The following is a 20,406-nucleotide window of genomic DNA, read 5'->3' as shown; positions in this document are numbered from 1 at the left end:
TCATAGGTAGTCATTATTTCAACACCACCTTCCCATTGGCTCCCAAATCACTTGACGTGCTAAGACACCAATCTGTCTATCTCAGCCTTAAACATAGTCAATGACAGAGCAACTGCAAACCTCCAGCTGGAGAATTCTCAAACGTTTGCAATCTTTTGAATGAAGAGTTTCTCCACACCCCAATTCTACACTGTGGGACTTGGATGTTACTGAAAAGAGGATCATGTCGTCAAAGCGTTTTTTTTCTTTTTCATTCACCAGGACAAATGCAAGAATACCAGATGACAACAATTTATAATGAGGGAGAAAAGATGGTACTAATTGGTTGGTATGTTATTTCCAATTGATCGAGACACTGCCATGGAGAAAGTAATAAGGAATTATTGGTTCCCCATGCTTCTGGGTAAATAAATTAAGGCATGAGACTTGAACATATTAGTCTTGTCTGCAGAGAACAGAGTCCCTTTACATGGAAACGGCACAGATGACACTGTAATCATTGCTCTAGATTCCTCAATCAAGGGAAACAAAGGTCCTCTCTATTAAGGCTGTGCAGAATATGCATGCTTCAATAAGATAACTATTCATGCATCAAATCTCTGTATGGGGCAGATTATCAGGCATCTTATAAAAACAATAAAGACCAACACATTGCTTGCCATCTATTTGCAAGCTAAAGCTGCATGCTAAGTTTGTGTTCCTTGTTATAAGTACACCCAAGCCACTTTGAACATGAACACTTAAAGATTTTACACCTTTAAAACAAAATCTGAACACTATTCTGACCATAATTTCATACTTACCCACAATCAACTCTATCTGCCACTTTGTTGCCCACCCATTTAAACTGTAAATATCTCTGTATAGCTCCTTTGTATCCTACAGTTTAGATTACCACCTAAATTTGTATCATCAGCAAATCTAGCTATGTTACAACCTACATTAATACCCAGATAAAGGTACTGTGAGTAAATAGGCTGAGGCCGTGGCATTAATCTGATAGCTCTACTGGTCACAGCCTGCAAACTTGCCCATTTATCCCTGTTTTCTGCTTCTTGTTCACGAGCCAATCCTCCATCTAGACTATCCAGACTACAATATCATCCCTGCCTCACTACCACAGTTAATGGTTCCATTTTAACCCAACTAGTTATATCCCACAGAATTCTAGCACATTTGCCCTGCCTGATTTTCATTTTGTAAAAGCATGTCGATCTCGTCAAATCATATTATGGATTTCTTCATCCATTGTTAAGAATTCCTTAATAATACATTCCACATTTTTCTTGGGAATGTTGCTGAACAAATGAACCGCAAATTCCCTTGTTTTCCCTTGTTCTCTTTTCTTGGATGGTGTTGTGCCATTTTCTACTTTCCCATTCAAAATTCTGAGGATCTTTGGAAAATTATATCTAGTGCATCCAACATTTCCAAAGTTACCTGTTTTAGAATGCTTGAATGCAAACCATCGAATCCCAGGTTTTGCTGTATCTTAGTTGTTCATGTTTCTCCGATACATTTTCTCTGCTGACATTAATTACCTCCAGTTTCTCACTCTTTCTCACCCATAGGGTACCCCGCATTTCTGACATGTAATCTTTTTTCCACAGTGAATTCAGCAAAATATTTGTTCAACATTTCTGCCATTTCCTTGTTTGTGACAATAATTGTCCTGGCTCTGAAGGACCAACAATTATTTGATCCTTTTTTTTCAACATACTAATAAAAGTTCTTAAAATTTATTCTTACATTCCTGGTAAGCATGTTGTCCTTTGACCCAAAAGCAGTCCAATAATGAACTGTATTTGCTTCAAAATATCTATGAAATCAATAACTGTTTTGGAGGATGTTTGAAATAAACTCAAGGGTTTGCAACAGTTGCAAAGAGGTCATTTGCAATTTTTTTGGAGAGAGAGGAATGCTGGCCACAATTACCTGGTAACCCTTGAAAGGTGCTAGAAAGTGAAGATAAGCAGCCATGAGTTGGCAGACAAAGCACAAAGGACAGCACCACAGGATGAAGGTCTAGATGCAGGTACAAAGAGAAAACAAATGGAAAGAAGAGCACATAAAATTCATGTCAGGTGCAAAATAAATTACTCTAAAGAAGATACCTTTTTTTCTGGCAGTAAAGAAAACAGGAGCTCTGAAAAGCAATGTGTGAGCTGACTAAAGAAAAGTGTCAAACCTCAAAAACTGTGTCAGTAGCTCAGAGATACTTCAGAGTTGAGTGTTTGCTTAGAAATGGCTGAATCAGGGTTTTACTGGTTGCTTGGTTGAAAAGGAACTATGGAAATTGAAAGCAGCAGGATTATGAGGAACCAAGGGATAGTTTTCACAGAGCTCTGATTTACTGATGATAATCATGCCTGCAAAAATTGAAGATGACACCCAATTTTGTGACAACTTATGAAGAAAGAACAACATATTTGAAACTGTGCAGGCATACATACTGTCATGTTTACAGTCAGTGCTGTAGTCCTGTGAGACATGTCTTCGTTGTACCAACAATTTAAAGTGAAACTTACTTTTGTACTTGTTAAATTTATGTTTCATGTATGTTGGTGTTGATCTATGTGAAATAAAAAAAGTTACAAAATGTGAATTCCTGTTGAGAATGTCTCGCCTGGATATTTATTTGGCAGATTTTGGCTATTTTGGTTTACAATTGCGATATTAATTTATTCTGGTATACCAGTCTTTCAAAGGTTTTTATGACCATTTGTTTATTTGAGAAAAACACCCAATTCTCAGACTCAGAGAACCAGCGGGATCTTGGGGTACCTTTTTAATAGAGTAGGTAAGAAGGTATTCAGAATGCCTGTCTTTATCAGTCAAGATATAGAATATAAGAGCTGGGAGGTCATGTTGGAGCAGTACAGAACTTTAGTTAGGCCACAGCTAGAGTTCTGATCACCACACTATAGGAAGGATGTTTTTGCAATGGAGGGGGTGAAGAGGAAATTCGCCATGATGTCACCAGGGATGGAGAGTCTCAACTATGAAGAGAGGCTGGATAAGCTCAGGTTTGTTTCTTTATAGCAGAGAAGGCTGAGAGGAGAGTGTGATTGAGGTACATAACATTATGAGGTGCATGGACAGGGTGAATAGGAAGCAGCTGTTCCCCTTCGTTGATAGATCATTAAAAAGGGGCAAAATCTTTGGTTAGATAACAGGAGGTTGTCTAGGAGATTTTAAGAATATTTTTTCACCCAGAAACTGATGGGAGTCTGAAACAAACTGCCTGAGATAGTAGTTGAGGTGGGAAACTTCATAATATTTAAAAGGCACATGATGAGTACTTGACATGTCATTACATTCAAGGCTCTGGATCAAGTTCTAGAAAGTAAGACTCATGTAAACTTAAGATTTGTTTTGTCAGGGCAGTCTCAGCGACGAAGGACCTCTTTGTTACTGTATGATTCTATGACTGACCACTATTCTAGGCAACATTATTATCCTCCCCTTTCAATCTAATACTATCTTTAACTTTTATCAAGCTATTCATGGCATGGTGGCTCAGTGGTTAGCACTGCTGCCTTCACAGCCCAAGGGATTCTAGTCTCAGGCTGTCTGTGTGGAGTTCACACATTCTCTCATGGGGTTTCCTCCAAATGCTTCGGTTTCCTCCCACAGTCCATGTTAGGAGGATTGGTCATGCTAAACTGCCCACAGTGTCCAGATTAGGTGGATCAGACTACATCACAGGTGGACCTCCAATGCCATTTTTTTAAAAATGTATTTTTGAACAATTTGAGTAATTTCTTGACATGTTTCCCAAGGTTTATTTAGCAGCATACCATTGAGTCTGTTTAACCAAACAACCTTAGCCTGGAGCTCCTCTCAAATGTAGTGTGCAATTCAATTATGTTGTACTTTCTTTCCCCAGAAGATTATTTGCTGTGGATTATTAACCAAACCTGTTGTATTGGATAATGGAATCTCCAAAACAGTTGCATCCCAACATCTGTATTGATAACAGTATCCAGATATGTGACCTCTCCTTCCAACAGCACCTTCCTTCACTGACGAAAAGGACAAGAGACATGGGAACACCTGCAAGTTCTCCTCTAATCTACACACCATCCTGACATTAATTTACATTGTCATCCCTTCATTGTCCCTGGATCAAAATCCTAAAGCTCCCACCCTAATAGAAGAATAGATATATCGACAGCACGTGTTATGCCAAGAAGCAAAAAACATGGTTGGGGATTACCTAAAGACCTTAAACAGTTGTGGAGATGCAAAGGAAGACACCAAACAAGAAATCAGTGATGCATGCAATAAGGATGCAGCTGTAATCCTGGGAAACTTGAATTTACATATACTGCAGATTGAACAAACCAATGCAATGGTGTTGTGGAGGAGGACTTCCTGTGTGTGTACATAATGATTTTTGTTCAACAGTACTTTGAGGAGCAGTCTATTCTAGACAGCGTACTTTGCAATAAGAAAGAATTACTAAGCAATTTTGTATGGGGTCATTCAGAGTCTTAGAGTCATAAAGCATGGAAACGGACCCTTCGGTCCAACCCGTCCAGGCCGACCAGATTTGAGACAGTGTGACCATAATATGACAGAACTCTGAAATAAAATGGAAAGTGAAGTAGTCCAATCCAAAACTAGGATCAAGAATCTAAACAAAGGGAACAAGGAAGGTATGAGACACTAATTGGCAAGGATGGATTGAGGAACTTTACTGAAGGGGTTGACAGCAGATAGGTAATGGCTCATACTTAAAGAACGTGTTCACAAATTACACAACTATTCATTCTTATTTGGGGCAACAACTGAAGGGTTAGTATTAGATCCAAACAGGAGACAAATAAATTTGCCAGAAAATGCAGCAAGCCTGAGAGCATTTTAGAATTCAGAAAAAGACAACAAAATGTTTGGTCAAGCGGAGGAAAATTGAGTAGGAGTGTAAAATTGCAGGAAACATAGGAACGGATCATAAATGCTTGCTTAAATATTTGAAGAGAACATGATTAGTGAAGGTAAATGCAGGCCCTTTACAGTCAGAAGCTGGGGACATTATAATGGGGTACAAAGAAATTGAAGAAGAATCGAACATGTACTTTAGCTCTGTCTTCACAAAAAATGATAGAAGTAATTTTCCAGAAATGCTAGGAAACCAAAAGCTGAAAGAGAGAGGACAGAATTGAATGAAATCAGTATAAATAAGTAAATGCTGCTGAGGATTTTCGTGGGGTTAAAGGCTTACAGATCACTAGGGCCTGATAATCGATATCCCAGCATGCTAAAGAAAATAGCCCTGGACATACTGAATGTAGTAGGAGAAAGTGAGGACTGCAGGTGCTGGAGAATAGGGTCGAGAGTGTAGGGCTGGAAAAGCACATCAGGTCAGGCAGCATCCGAGAAGCAGGAGAATCGATGTTTCGGGCATAAGCCATGATTAGTGATGAAGGGCTGATGCCTGAAACGTCGATTCTCCTGCTCCTAGGATGCTGCCTGACCTGTTGTGCTTTTCCAACACTACAATCTTGATACTGAATTTATTGGTGGCTTTTTGCCAAATTAAAGCACATGGGACAGGGGCATGGACCGATAATTGGTTTAGAGACAGGAAAGTGGGAATGAATGTTTTTTTTTCTGAATTGACGGCAGTGATGAGTGAGGTACCAGAAGGATAGTGTTTGAGGTCCTAGCTATTGACAACATACAGCAATGAGAGAACCAAATGTAACATTTTCAAGTTTACTGACACACAAAATTGGATGGGATTATGAGTTGTGATTGGAATAAAAAGGCTTCATGTGATTTAAACAAGTTGAGTGAGTTAGCAAACACATGGCTAAGTGTGAAATTCTGCAGTTAGGCCTGAAAAGCAGAAAGGAAGGACATTATTTAAAAAGTGATCTAATGGAAGTGTGAATGTACAAAGGGATCTGGTTGTCCTTGAGCACCAGTCAATGAAAGCATACAGGCAGGTGCATCAAGTAGTTAGAAAGACAAATGGTATGTTCACCTTCATTGTAATTAGATTGGAGTTCATAAGTGGGGATGTCTTACTACAGTTATATGGGGCCTTGGTGAGACCACACTAGAAAACTGTGTGCAGTTTTGGTCTTCCTACCTAAGAAAAGATATACTTGCCATAGAGGGAGTGCAATGGATGTTTGATGTTCACTAAGCTGATATTGAGGATGGCAAGACTATCATATGAGGAGGAAATGGCCTGTCTTCACTCAAGTGCAGAAGCATCAAAGGGGATTTTGATTGAAACCTAAAAAATTCTAGCTGGGCTGGAGAAGACTAGATGCAGAGAGAATGTTTGCCTTGACTGGGGACTCGAGAACCAGTGGTCACAATCTCAGGACACAGAGTACACAATTTAAGAGTGAGATGAGGAAATCTCCATGACAGAAGGCAGTAGAGGCCAAATCACTGAATACATTCAAGGCAGAGATAGATTTTATTAAAAAAATGTAAAGGCAGAGAGAGACAGTAGATGAACCTTGATTATATTGAATGGTGGAGCAGACTCAAACAGCTAAATGTTGCTTTGTATCAGATTAGCAATCATTGATAAGAATCTTTCAACGGGACGTGGGTATCATTGGAAAGATCAGTACTTACTGACCATCTCTAATTGCCCTAGAGATGGTAGCATTGAGCCACCTCTTAGAACTGCTGCTGTCCATTTTGTGCAGGTACAAAAGGATTGCTGAGGCGGAGAACTCCAAAGATTCACCCCCTTCCATATGAAGACATTCTTCCTCATCTCAGTCATAAATTGGTGGTCTCTTTTCTGAGATTCTGACCCCTGCTTCTAGATTCACCTTTCTTTCCCCAATTTTACCCTGTAAGGATGACTCTCTGTTCTCTCACCTACACTGGCAGTTTATGAAACAACGGCTTGAATTTAAAATCCACATCCTTAAATCTAATCATCATGTTGTTGGTGAGTTTGAGGAGAGAGGGTAAATACTTCATTAGGCAGGGTGGTGGTATATTTAAACACTGCCACATTCCCACCTTAGCCAAAGATAGGCTTAAGGTGGGTCAGGCATGTGGTTGACCTTCCAGCTCCTGCCGCCAATTAAGGATGACCAAAGGGTCTCAAGCCTATTGCTGTTCGAATCAACACAAGTTAATGAGAGACAGCCACATGGTGACATTCATAACAGATGCAGACAAGATATCACCTGTGTAAGAGCTGGGGTTGTAGATCTCTCAAATAAAGGCAACATACTTGACCGTGGGGCTGGTCATCAGCAGGGGTACCTGCTGGGGGTTATTCTGCTACCCCAGCCTCTGATCCCCTGCACTCCCGATCATCTATTCAGACATAGCTCTCAATGAAAGGAACTTCTGTCTCTCCAGGGAACCAGAGTCCAAGTGAAACCCAATGCTGATCTCACCACTGCATGATTGGTGTAGCAAAAGGCCTTCCCTGGAAGAAGTAGTGCAGGTCTTTCACCAGTTATTCAGCCAATTGATGAGACCTCTGGTTACTCCAGATTATTCAATCCTTTCTCACATCCCACCACCCTTCCCAATCTCTATGATCTCCTACAATTCCACCACCTACTGGAATTCCTGCACTCTTCTAATTCTGGCCCACTTGCACAACCAATTTCAATTGTTCTGAAGAGCCTGCCATACTCCTTTTGTCCTATCTACCATACCCTTCTTCTTTAAAGTTAAAAATCACACAACACCAGGTTAGAGTCCAACAGGTTTAATTGGAAGCACACTAGCTTCCAATTCAACCTGTTGTGCTTCCAAACTAGTGTGCTTCCAATTAAACCTGCTGGACTATAACTTGGTGTTGTGTGATTTTTAACTTTGTACACCCCAGTCCAACACCGGCATCTCCGAATCATTTCTTCTTTAAGACACTCTTTAGATGAAGTGATTTGTTGCCTGTCCAAATATTGCATTATGAACCTTGGTGTCATAAAGTATTTTGTTTTACAATGCTCCCCTGAAGCAGGCAGGGATGTTTCATTATGTTAAAGTTGTCACTTATGCTACAAAAAAATCCTATTCATACAACTGCTTCCAGCCAATTATAAAGTCACAGAGATGTACAGCACAGAAACAGACACTTCAGGTTAACTCGACCATTTAGATAGTCTAAATTTATCGAGTCCCATTTCAGAACTTGGCTCATATCCTTCTAAACCCTTTCCTATTCATATACCCATCCTGATGCCTTTTAAATGTTGTAATTGTACTGTCCTCCATTATTTCCTCCAGCAGTTCATTTCATACGTACGCCATCCTTTGCATAAAAAAGGTACCTTTTAGGTCCATTTTTAATTTTACCCCTCTCACCTTAAACCTATGCCCTTTAGTTTTGGATCCTGCTACCCTTGGAAACAACCTTGACTATTCATCCTATTCATGCCCCTCACAATTTTAAAAATTTCTATAAAGTCACCCCTTAGCCTCTGATGCTCCAGAGAAAATAACCCCAACCTATTCAATCTCTGCTTATACCTCAAACCAACCAACCCTGGTAACATCCTTGTAGATCTTTTCTGAACCCTTTCATGTTTCATAACATCTTTCCTACAGCAGGGAGACCAGAGCTGTATACAGTCGTCCAAAAGTGGCCGAACCAATGCCCAGCACAGTTGCAACACGACCTTCCAACTACTACACACAATGCACTGACCAATAAAGACAAATGTACCAAATGCCTTTTATCACTATCCTGTCTACCTGCACTCCAACGAATTGACAGCTAACTACCAGAGCCACTGGAAAGCAGTTTCTGTTAACTGATTATCTTAACTGGTTTGCAGTTTATCTTGTGAATCTTAAAGTTTCAAAATCAAATCCAAAGTATTATTCTAAATTACAGCAAAGAAACTCTTACCTGTTTCTCTAGACTTTAACATCTTGCTATTTTTGAATTCTGATCTCCTGTTTAGGCTGGTATTCACTGGGGTTTAGAAGTCTAAGAGGTGACTTAATTGATAAATATGTGATCCTTAGGGGTCTTGACAGGGTCAATTTGGAATGGATGTTTCCACTTGTAGAAGAATCTAAAACTAAGGGTCACTGTTTAAATTTAAGATAAAAGCAGAATACTTTTCACACAGAGGATACTGCGTCTATGGAACTCAGTTCTTCAAAAGGTGATGGAAGCAGAGTACTTGAATACTTTTAAGGCGGGATCGATGGATTCTTGATCAGCGAGGGAGTGAAAGGTTATCAGGCACAGATTATGAACATTGATTAATCCTAGCAGTTGTGTTCTCATGAAATGATTGAGCAAGCTCAAGGGGCTGAGTTGCCAACTCTTGCTTCTAATTTGTACATTTGTATTCTGACTCATAAAGAAAACAATGAAACACTAAAAAAAAGTCAATAGAAGGTGCAGACCACATAAAATTGATCTCAACATAAGTGATTCATTTTCACCACTTCATACACAATGGTTTACATTAAATTTACACTGATCCAAAGATTATGCGGAATAATGCAACAATTTGTAAAACAGTCCACAGTAACCTTACCTCTGCCTCAGTGATCGCAATTACAGTCAACAACAGTACATTTCTTTGACCTATAATGAAAACACTCAGACAATGCAGCAATGAAACAGATGCAATGCAATTATGCCAGCAACAACTTCTCTCAAGCTCTTCAAATTAGCCTTCAAGGTTACAAGTAAATCACAGTGTGGGGTGAAAATATTTTAGGGCAAGTTAGGAGATCTATTTGACTGCTGTATAACAACAGTAACTCTACCAGATTCCGTTATGTACTTTCAAGTACAGTGCAAGATTGAGCGCACTGTAGATAATAGATATACCTAAGTGAATATCATTCCCACTCAAACACGATAACCTTTCAACCTTGCTCGTCAAGAATTATCTGTGTCTGCCTTACATCACCTTTCAAGGAACCAAGTTCCACAGCTTCATGACTTCCTGAGAGAAAAAAAATCTCCTCATCTCAGGCTTAAATCGATGACCTCTTATTTTCAAAGTGACCCCGAATTCTAGATTCTCCCACAACAAGAACCATCCATTCTACATAGACTTTGTGAAGTCCCCTCAGGATGTTATGTTTTAGTCAAGTCAGTTCTTATATTTCTGAACTCCAGCAGATAGACTGTCAAACTTGTCCTCATAAGAGAAGCTGTTCAATTCTAAACTTTCCTGTATTGCCTCAATATATTCATATCCCTCCTTAAATAAGGAGATTTATTATGTGCATCGTGCATTAGCAATTATCTCACCAATAATGCTTTTTATAGCTGAAGCATAACATACTTCACTTGTATTCAATTTACATTGCAACCAACAATAATGTTCTACCAGCTATCCTAACTACATACTGCACACACCCATTAACATTTTGTGATTGATGCACCGAGATCCCTCTGCATCTCAAAGTTTTGCAATTACTACAATTTACAAATTATGCTTTTCTGTATTTCCTCAACAAAATTGACACTTTCACACTCTCCCACAGAATGTCCATTGGCCAGATCTTTGAACACTTGCTTAATCTATCCACATTCATTTGTAATTTCCTTATACACGCTTCACAATTTACTTTCCTGTTGATGTGGAGAACTGTATGCAGCTTTGGTCATTTCCAGTGTCTGAATCAGTGACCAGTGTTCCATCCGCTTCTTCAAGCTTATTCATCCTTTTCACAGCAATTTGATGCAACTCACTGGCTTTTAAGTCCATTTCCAAAGGAATGGAGCATAACAGTTGGTAACTTTTGCTAAGAGCTTACCAAACACTCGTCTGACCACAGCTGGAACACTGAACAGATATGGGCCCCTTTGCTGAGGAAAGATATACTAGTATTGGATACAGTTGAGAGCGGGTTCACTAGGCGGATGTCAGGTATAGAGGGACTGCTTTATGAGGAGAGGTGGAGTAGATAGGTCTGTATGCATTGGAATGTAGAACAATAAGAGATGTCCTATGTGAAACATACAAGGTTCTTAGGGGACCTGATAAAGTAGATGAGGAGATATTGTTGCCCCCTGTGGGAGAATCCAGGTCCAGAAGCCATAAATAAGGGGTTGCACATTAAAGACACAGATAAAGAGGAATTTGTGCTCTCAGAGGGCAGTGAATTGTCTACCATAGTAGGCTGTCAACACTGAGTCATTAGGCGTAGTCAAATTTGAGACAGACAGATTTTTTAATCAGTAAGGGAATCAAGGGTTATGGGGAAAAAAGTTAGGAAAATGGAGTTGAAGATTCACAGATCATCTATCATCTCCTTGAATGGCACAGCTGGCTCAATGGGCTGAATGGCCTAATTCTGCTCCTACACAATGTGACCTTATGCTGTTACGTCAGACTGAGATCAGGAAGCACCATTTTAAGAATGAGAAAAGGAGGCATTTCTTCCCTCAGAGTGTTAAGAGTCTTTGGAACTCTTTGCCAAAGACATCTGAGGGTGTGGGGGGTGGGGAGGGGGGAAGGTGGTGGATCTTGTTTATTTTCTGAACTGAGATAGATAAATTCTTGATCAGTTGGGGAATCAAAGATAATAGGGAAAACACAGGAAAGTGGATGTGAGGAATGTTGGATTAGCCATGATCCTATTGAATGGTGGAGCAGACACGAGAGGCCAAACAGGCTATTCCTGTCCCTATTTTTTATGATTTTATGGTTATGCTCTTAAGGAATAGAAAGATTTCTTAAGATTAAAGATATCAAGGGGTATGGGGAGAAAGTGGGAGTATAACACTGAGACACAAGATTAGTCTTGAGCATTTTGAATACTAAAGTAGAATCAATGAACCAAATAGTCTTCCCTTCCTCCTAGTTTCTATGTTTTTGTGTTCTAAGTAGCATTGACAGAACAGTATTGCAGCATAAGACAACACTTTCACAGGAAAAAAAAGTGATTTTGGAAGAAAGGATCAAAAAAAGAAAGGATCAAAAAATGGATCAAAAATCCCACAGGCTCACCAGTTCTGCACGGGGATAAAGCGACACTAGAAGGATCACAGACCTTACATTGATAGACACTGCACTGAAAAGTGAATTCACTGACCTAACCGGACGTAGCTCAGAATCTAGATAGCATGACTATGGAGAGAGCAATCCAAACGGTCATATGATCAACTCACAGGATGGAAGCAACATATGCTCACAAAAGGAGCATTGTACTACCTTCCAAATTGCTTGACACCAGAGCATAATGGAAAGATTACAGAGCCTGCACTTAGAGCGCAATTTATTATCACATTTTAAACTTCACACTTGGTTTTGGAATGCATTAACTGAGGCTATTTTAGCAAACAAGTCTACCATTCCATTCTGAAATAGCATCAGCCCCAAGATGAACGATTTTGCTATTATTGGATGAGGGAGCTGTACGGTCTCAGATATTAGAAGCACTTTTCTTACAATAGTGACATAAGAGACACATCAATATTTATCTGACGGCGTGAGACAATATTTAACATCTTATCAAAGCGCCGCATTCAAACGCAACATTGTTAGAATGCAAAAATTGCCCACTTAGTGTTTCTGCTAAAGTGCTAGTGTGGGATTTGAGACACTTTAAACAGTAAATTAATTGATGGAGCTGATTAAATATCAAAAAGAAATAAGAGAAAGGATGAAGCAATGGCAGAGTAATTTCCTTTAGTTTTCAGAAAAGAATATGGTAATCAGATAGGATGAAAGATAAGGAATAACTTAGTAGATGGGTTAAAAATACAGAAGAAGGACATATATAACAAAGTGGCTTAGCCCAAAAAAGAATGACACATTGATCTATCAAGCCAATACATGAAATTCCCTGGGAGAGGTAAGATAATAAAATCCCCTGGCAATTGGGGAAAAAAATTAATCTGAAAAATTTATCTTCAATCTGTTTAGCTGACCAAAGCCTGCATAGGAGATCATACTAACCCTGACATATAATACAGGGATAAGTACCTTTTATATACAATGATCGCTGCAATATTACCTTTTGAAGTAGTGGAGCAAATCAACCTGTTCCACAGGCAACTATTCTCTGGACAATGAAAAATATCCAGCCTAATTCTTGCCTTAAAATGTTTGTGAGTGCAAAACCAAACGATTGTGACCATAGCACATTGTTCCATAAAATCCATCGTATCCTATCTCCAATCTTTGACAAAAGTGACCACATCAGGCTCCTTCAACACCTTCCCTCTATTATTCAGATGAAACAAATTTCTTTTGCCTGGTTGCATATTTACCATGGCTAATGGATTTCCACTCATTCTTCCATGCACCCGTGGTAGCTTCCTAATACAATTGTATCATGGTTGTTATTACAGCTTTATTTCAAGCCTCATTTACATTATTTGTCATTAAACTCTTTCATAAAATAAATTTAATGTGTTCACTAATGCACTTGTAACGAATGAGTTTGATGTGATAAATTGAGGATAGTGAATTTACTTTGTATTATAGCTTTAAAATGACATTTGACCTCATCATTACGACACACAGCAGAAAGCTTAGATGAATAAGAATCAAAATACATGGCAGGTCAGTCAGCACTGAAAAATAAACAACCGTCGCGCCCTTTGGAATGGATCCCTTCATCTACTGTGAAGGAGCAGACCTCTAGATAATACTGGACTTCTTCAGTCAGATGCCAATTGGCTGCTGACCATTCAGAATGATTTCTGCTAGCTTTTCTACCTTCCAGCATTTGCAGTTATTCTTTTAAATTTATGTAACGTGCTGTTTATAAACACAACATTGATGTAAGAAGAGAAGAAAATTGCAGCAATACTTGAGGTAATTAGCAAAAACGTCAATTGGGGAGGGAAGATTTCCACAACTGGTGGAAGCAGATGTAGCTGTTATTCTCAGAAAAGAGTTTTGAATACAAACAAACAATCCGCAGGGTTATGGGCAGAAAGCAAAGGGTTAGGGCCAATTATGTAGTACTGGCATAGATAGCCAAACAGTTTTGGATTGAAGATTTTTCCGTTTGCGAGAGAGACGAACACATGCACAAATGGTGTAACAATTGTAATCTCTGGAAGGGGCTCTAAAAAATGACTTGTATATCTACTGTAAAATCTGGTATCAATATGATGAGCTATTTATCGAGTTCTGTGCATGAATTATAATGTAACGGCAGTTAATCATCTGGAATCTCAATTCCCTTAATATTTAAACACACCTGCAACACAGTAAATAAACAGTCAGTAAAGCTTTGCTAGCTTTTTTGTTTCATTATTGTTCCAGAAGATGCTTTGTACTATTCCGGTTAATGAGTATCTCCACAGATAAAACAGATCCAACTGAGAATAGGAGTGCCAGGAAATGGGTAACTGCTGATGAACTGTGCAAAGTTATATTACTCACTGACCTTTGTACTCGTCATTTTAGTTTCAAATTGCAATTTTGTGGCATTACAAATCTGTTTTCTCTCTTTAATCTGGATCACAGAAGGTCACTGGAATAAAATCAGAAAAGAACAAGCAACTTCTTTCTCTCAACTAGCTACTGTTAAACAAAAGGCTGTTTTTGCTCTTGAGATTACGAGGTGTGAAGAGAAGAACATTCTCTGTGAGAGAAACAATCAGGAAGTGTAGCACAGTAAATCAATTTAGGATATGTCAGGTGTACTATTCGGGGCAGAGGACACTTAGAGACAGAATTAAGCTTGCCAAATAAAAAAAAATCAAGAGTTTAACATATATAGTGCTCAGAAGACCCCAGTCACACAGCTACTCTGATTGGCATTATTTATTTTGCGACAGCCTAACACTGGGTTGCATACTTTTATCAGACAATAGATTCTCTGCCTCAGAAGGCAGTGGAGTCATCTTTAAGGCAGAGGTAGATTGATTACTTAACAAAAGTTAAAGTTATCAATAGTAGATGAGAATGTGGAATTCAAAAAGAGCCATGATATTATTGAATGGTGGAGCAGGCTTAAGGGGCCAATCTGTTTCTAATTTGTGTGTTTCCATGTGCATTCAGGGTTCTATAAGTCTCATGATTGACTAGCTTTTTGTTAACATGTCAAAGTGGGCTATACGCATTCTCCAATTGGGTTTTACTCACATTGCTATTGAGTTGGATTGTTTGAAGAGCTACATTAAATCGTTTCTCTGGGCCCAGAGATACAGGAGTACTCTCATTTTCAGCTTTGCCCACTCTGAAATACAGAGCAGTGTACAGTTTCTGATCATCATCCCAGAACATTAAGTGGTAATCTCGGCCGAAACTGACCAGAAGTGTTGAAGAAGTCTTCCATCGGCTCCTTGGTATATCCAATCAGTCAAGCAACAATCAATGAAAATTGAGTTTCTGGTATTAAAAAAGTGAATATTTTCCAAACGTGATCTATAAAACACCTTATGGAAAATCACAGTGAGTTGTGAAAACCTTTCTCTGTCCAATATGCCACAGTATTAATGGGGTTTATGGTTGAAACTCAGTTCAGCAATTGGAGGGGGGCACTAAAGTCCTATACAGAAGATGATCTGTGAAGCAGAGGAAAACACTATAACATTCACTCAATAAAGACATAACAAAGCAGGGAAAGTAGCAACAGCACTGATGCTTGAGTTTACAAAGTTTCAGGTGCTATGGCATTGCGCCATGCAGACTAAGCAGGTCTTTCTGAATATACTCTGAAATAACTCAATCACTGGTGTAGTGAAGAAAATGGCTCATAGCAGCATCAGCATTTCATGAAAAGGAAAGGAATACGTGAAAGAGAATTGAATTGATGGAAAAATCCTTCATAACAGAGTCTCCTTGAATTAATGCAGAGTGAAGGCCTCCCATTTGTGATCCAGCTATTTGTATGAGTCAGGTCATTACAGTAAGTGAACCAGAGGAACTTTAAGTGTTTGTTTTTGTTTATCTTAACAATTTTAATCATACTACAATTATCAAACAATCACAATCAAAATGTCTCCAGACTACTGAAAAGAAGGCAGCAAGATGAGTGAAGTATTTCAATAAACACTTAACACATAAATGTATTGCAGTACATTTGATAACCCAATATATCTCACTATGACTATAACATGTATAGGCAATAACACTCAAGTGTAATGCATTGCTGAGCCATTTTGTCATTTCATTATTTCAATGGCAAGCATGGCTATCAGCCAACAACCTACATTAAGTATTACCCAAAACAGAAATAATTTAGCTAAGAGGATTGATTTGAACACAAGTCACTTTCTCTGATCAAACCACAGCAATAAATGTCACACTTGCTTCAAACTGATTACATTCCTATAACTAATAAGCATTGTGATTAAAGTTATTGAAGACTTAATCTCCAAAGACTAAATGTGAATTCCCTATGCAGCGCTATTCCAGTCTTCCCCCATGACCTTCAGTAGAAATCCAAGTATCTTTACACTTCCACCTGTAACCCATCAATGCTGAGATTCTATTACCAGTGGCATGTTAATCATGTAAGCACTTCAGTGAATGCAACTTCTAATTGTAACAAATCAGAGGTAACATATTCCCCAAGTGGCTCTCTGTGCAATGACTATCATTTCCTGTTTTTGGAAGTATGCCTCTGGGCAGACTGAGGCATCCTCTCCCCCAGGACCAGAACAGGAGGTCAGAGGTCGTATCTCAACTCAGTGTAGTCTCAGCCCTCTTGAAGAATATCCAACAGTGCAGGAAGCAGATTCTCCACTCGGCTAGCATAAATGCTGCTATCTTCTCTCCGATGCCTCAAGCTCACTCTATCTCTGCTAATGTAACCACCTCTCATCAAGGATCATGCTCTATCACTCTCCTACTGCCTGCGACATCTTCTCTAGCTCACTGTTGCTCATCCCTGCCACCAAAAGCACAAACCCTGCAAGCATTCTGTACTCACTCACTTGGGACACCTCCCCACCTGCATATAAGGTAACAGTTGTGCCACCTACTTTCATCTCCTCGAATGTGTGTCTCTCTCTGATTCCAAGAGGAAAGAATCAGTACACATGGTGACCCGCCCAACATTCTCCTCCTCACCCCTCATGAGGACAGAATCCTGTCTCTGACTCATCGTGTCCAAGCCCCTGGACTGGCATCAGGGTCTGTCCTTGCTGGGACATTGAGACAACGTGACTAAGGGTCACTTCCCTTGACTTGAAGGAGGCTGACAACCATGACCAGCTTCCTGTGTTTGTGTCTGCACTAAACAACACAGTAAGACAACAGTACTGTCAGCCTGGCACCCCTGGCTGAGAGGCAAGGTGCAAAAAGTCAAGGCAAGGCAATATGCTGAACATCCAGGCAGGTTCAACGTGAATGCTATGACAGCAAATGAACAACTAAGAGGAGTAGCCCAGTCTGCTCTTTGTGCTGGGTACATGTCCCTGAGCACAGTGTCTGTATAGCAGCATTACTATGATAGTGCTGTTGCAACCCGAGGTGCAGCACTGAAGAACAGAAGCATAATTTCAGTGGTTTGGAGATGTGTCATGAAGCTTCTTAAAGGCTATGACATGTTGGATGGCAACACATATGGACAAGGGGTATGTGTGGCCGTTGCCCATGGAGCAGGCCCTGAGATTTTGGAGTAAGTGGTGAGCTGAACCTGCTCTGAATTCCATGCCACTAATGTTTGGTGGATTGGCAAAATAAAAAGCTGCATATTCACAAAATCCTTCACAAGCAATAATCCCTCTTAACAGGCATCTTGCTGCTGCTTAATGAGAATCTCACCTCAGCACTCAACATTTGCATAAAAGTTGCAGCAAGATGTTCCTGACGTCAAGATAGGCCCCATCTGACTTTTCGCATGTTTCAACCATATTTCGCACCAGAGCCCATATTGTCCATTGAGTTTCCACTCCATATTTATTAGTTGTTTAGCATTATCTGATACGCTTTACACTTATTTCTCTAATACCAGGAGCTCAAATTTTGCTTTTTTGCTTGGCATGAGTAAAATGCTGGCAATTTATTGTCCAAGTGACCTGGTAGCATTTAGATTCATTCAGACACAATGGCCTACATCTCACACCAGATCCAAACAGGTAAGAAGAAGAATGTACGTGAATAGCATCATTCTTATGATGCTAGCTCACACTTTACTGGATTTATTGAGCTTAACTTTACAACATGACATGGTGAGTTCCTAGCTCATAATCTCCATGTTACTTTTGCTGTGCCTTACCCACTGCATATCCAGGGTTAGACAGTTGTATGAGATGGTGTTACGTCCTTTAACATGTATGACACTTGTTTCCAATGTTAGACAGTGCATTATCAATCATTTTCATATGAATGTTTTTTCCATACTCAAGTTCAGATCAGTGATTAAAAAAAACACTTCAACTCCGATATGTGAGGTGTGGCTCATTTTTGTCTTCACGGAATCTCACTAATCTGTCTTGAACCACAGTTTGTTTACCAGCACACATTTACTTCTCAAGCAGGTGACTACTTATAATGTGTAAACTTGAAGACAGGAACACAAGAATTCAAGCAGCAGTTGGTTAGTTGGCACTTCAGGCCTCCATCAGTCAATAAGATCACACCTGATTTGATTGTGGCCTTTAACTTCTGTTCCTGTCCATTCCCCATGACCATGGAGTCTCTTGCTCATTAAAAAGCTATCAAACTCAGCCTTGAACATATTCAGTGAAGGTAAGGTCTTGTACGCTCTTCAGAGGATGCCACGGCTAAGCTTTTTTCCATCAGAAAGCAATCTGATTTGGTGGGACTTTCATAGAAACATAAACAACAGGAGCAGAACTGGACCATTCAGCTCCCGATCATCCAACTCAGCACCCAGTTCTCGTCTTTGTCCTATATGCTTTGATCCCTTTAACCCTAAGAACTATATCTAACTTATTCTTAAAAATATCTGATGATTGGCCTCAACATTAGGGCCTCACAGCACCAGGGACCCGGGTTCGACTCCGGTCTCTGATGACTGTCTGCGTAGAGTTTGCAAATTCTTCCTGTGTCTGCTCTGGTTTCATCCCACAGTCCAAAGATGTGCAGGTCAAGTGAATTGGCCATGTTAAATTGCCCATCGTGCTGGGTGTATTAGTCAGGGGTAAATGTAAGGAAATTAGTCTGGGTGCGTTACTCTTCGAAAGGTCGGCGTGGACTTGTTGGGCCAAAGGGCCTGTTTCCACACTGTTGGAATCTAATATCTAATAACAGATTTCATAACTTTCTTTCCCTTTCAATCAATCATATCAGATGAGTTGGATGATGGCTGCAATGAAGTAAGTCAACAGCCAACCTGAATCCTTGCTAGTGTGTGTACTTTTGTACCATATCAGAGAGCACATTTGCCACCTATATCGCAAAATATGATTAAAATTCCAACTTAACTTGTTATCCATCTGTTCACCTCTAAATACTCTATTGAGATCAGGCTAAAGGTTTATTTTGTGATGCTGAGCGACAGCCAATTGTTGAGATTTAAAACAAATGCAAATCAAAACCCAACAAGAAACTGTTTCACTCCAGTGCAACAGCATTTCTGACGCTTCCATCCGGAGTCAGCAACCCAACGCCTGAAACATTTCTGGATCCTGAATCTACATCATGGAGACTGCAGTTCTGCACTCAATTGGCAATGCCTGGGGCAGCACAGAAACATGATACTGTTCCCAAAAGCCCTTTACAAAAGGTCAATGGCAGCCATGATGGGACCAGAGGTAATGAAGCAGCAAAGACTTCAAAATATGAGTGCTGGCAGAAGCTGGTATTCACAGCAGCACCATCTATCCACCCCCTTGCTTTGGGATATGTTAAATGGTGCAATAGGAGACAGGTAGAAAACTCCTTTACCCAGATTCCCAAAGATGAAACATGCTCAGACGCACAGGGAGATTGTGGATGGAGTTGTAACAGAGGTCAATAGTTGAGGAGTAACAGCAGAAAGATGAGGATCCTGTGTAAAAACAGATCCAAAGATCTGGTAAGGTTTGCAAAGGTGAGGGGCAAATTATATCCAGGATGACAGATCTCTATGTCTGTACATGGGAGAATTCATGTGAGCTAACCTGAGTGTCCATAACCTTCCTTAAAGCTATCAGATTAAGAATGCAGTTGTGTCATTGTGACATGTGCAATATTCACATTGTACGTAATCGAACAGGAGGAGAGCTATGTCTCAGGCACATGTCAGGGAGGAATAGGCGAGAGAGCAGCCTTCTCAGAAGCCTTTATCTCCACAGCCTGCGGGAAATGAGGTTATACAACTTAGTGGAAACATTTCGGATGACGGCAATGTGTTACTTGACCAACACTCTGATCCCATTGAAGAGGGCAGCTCTGGAACTGTGCATTGCTGTCATCTAGGTCATATGCAAGACCAGTGGCTGGGAAGAGCAAGGCAAGTCCCTCGCTCGACTATCAGGCATAAAATGTGTGGAGCATATTGCACGCTGTATCTACACAACTACCGTCAGTTAGGCTGAGGTTTCAGCTGAGCAGCCAGAGTTGTCAAGAC

The 20,406-nt window shown here is 39.9% G+C and overlaps 1 protein-coding gene across 1 annotated transcript in view; it reads right to left on the bottom strand.

The window, feature by feature from the left end:
- Positions 1-20,406, bottom strand: part of fam135b (family with sequence similarity 135 member B) — a 367,782-nt gene that overhangs the window by 315,048 nt on the left and 32,328 nt on the right. The window lies entirely within an intron of this gene.

Source organism: Chiloscyllium punctatum, chromosome 5, assembly GCF_047496795.1.
Source record: "Chiloscyllium punctatum isolate Juve2018m chromosome 5, sChiPun1.3, whole genome shotgun sequence".
Classification (NCBI taxonomy): Eukaryota; Metazoa; Chordata; class Chondrichthyes; order Orectolobiformes; family Hemiscylliidae; genus Chiloscyllium; species Chiloscyllium punctatum.
The sequence above is the reverse complement of the archived record's forward strand: the minus strand, read 5'-3'. Positions and strand labels throughout refer to the sequence as shown.